The sequence below is a fragment of the Euprymna scolopes genome, chromosome 31 (genome assembly GCF_053919585.1).
Source record: "Euprymna scolopes isolate OS-2025 chromosome 31, ASM5391958v1, whole genome shotgun sequence".
NCBI classification, from domain to species: Eukaryota; Metazoa; Mollusca; class Cephalopoda; order Sepiida; family Sepiolidae; genus Euprymna; species Euprymna scolopes.
In genome coordinates this window covers 84606591-84608001 of record NC_136512.1, presented here as the reverse complement: position 1 = coordinate 84608001, position 1411 = coordinate 84606591, and the positions used below count along the sequence as shown (strand labels likewise).

General features: G+C 38.1%; 1 pseudogene; it reads right to left on the bottom strand.

The window, feature by feature from the left end:
* Window positions 1-794: 794 nt before the first annotated feature.
* LOC145256026 (5S ribosomal RNA) lies at window positions 795-911 on the bottom strand (annotated as a pseudogene).
* Window positions 912-1411: the final 500 nt, after the last annotated feature.

The following is a 1411-nucleotide window of genomic DNA, read 5'->3' as shown; positions in this document are numbered from 1 at the left end:
AGAAAAGTTTCTGCTAAGTAGCCAATCTCTATAGGTAATTACCCGAAGAATATAGTTTTTGGATGGTAGTTAATAGTGTTGGCACGATTAATCGGAATTGAGAATCAGGAATCGAAACTATTGGAACCTTCGGAAACAATCGAAAAAATTGTGCCTATTTTCCGATGCCCAAAACGATTCTTATTATTGTTTTTATTTCTGTTTATTTTGTTAATCACTTAATCTACGACTTAAGGGAATAATAAATGGGTCTCCTTCAGTCTTTGACAGACTATGGATACCCACGAAGGGGTGCCTGCGCATGAAATTATTGTGACAGGACGTGCGCAATCTCCAAGGATATCTCTCCTGAGTCGACATTGTTAAATACCCTCGCCAAACTTTCACAAGAAACACTCGTCTAGCTGTAAACATTATCAATAATTCACCCCCCACTCTTTATCTGTGCCTAAACCTAAACGTAGATTCCATGAACAAAGCTTCTTTCTTAGAACTGCACGCCTGTGGAATTGTCTTCCGTTTTCCTGCTTTCCGGCTGACTACAATATGGTTGTCTTCAAGTCTAACGTAAATAAGTTCTTGATGAGCCGTTCCATATAAGTTATCAAATTTACCAAATTTTCATTACTAATGATTACTATATTGTTCAATTTCTACTGTACACTCTGTAACCCGTATCCTTGAGTGGCCTCTTGGCCTTGATAATGTGGTGATGCCTATGTAAAAAAAATACCAGTGGCAAGTGAAGTGTATATGCAGGACGACCGGAAACAAATGGTGAAATAAGCGGAGAGTACATTCAGCACCTATAATTCCCAAATGGTCACCCATCTGCTACTATCCAGGCTCAACGTTGCTTAACTTCGGTGATCTGACGAGAACCGGTGTGTCAACGCGATTATGCCGTATATGGGAATAATAAATGCTTATTAATTTTAGACTACCAGTGAAACTAAAATCTATAGTTCATACCGATAGATGTACTTTTACATTTGCAAAAATATATGCACATATTACATGAGGTTTTGTGATAATCTGTTCCCCTCCCCACATAAAAACAGCTCTATGCTTCAAAATTTATAAAAGAATCAGAATCGGAATCATTAGAACAGAATTATTAATTGTATCGAGGTGGGGAAAAATATTGGCATCGTCCCATCACGAGTAGCTAATCTACATAAGTCCTGAGAAGAACAATAGAGTTCTTCTCGTGTAAAGACGGAAAAAATATGTACAGAGTTCTAAAAGATTTGGGACATTTTATAACAAAAGCACGTTACCCCGGAACGAAAGCATGTTACCCCAGAATGAAAGCCCTTTACATTGGAACAAAAGTATTTTACCTTGGAATGAAACCATGTTACCCCAAAACGAAAGTGTGTTACCCCGGAACAAAAGTGTGTTACCCCGG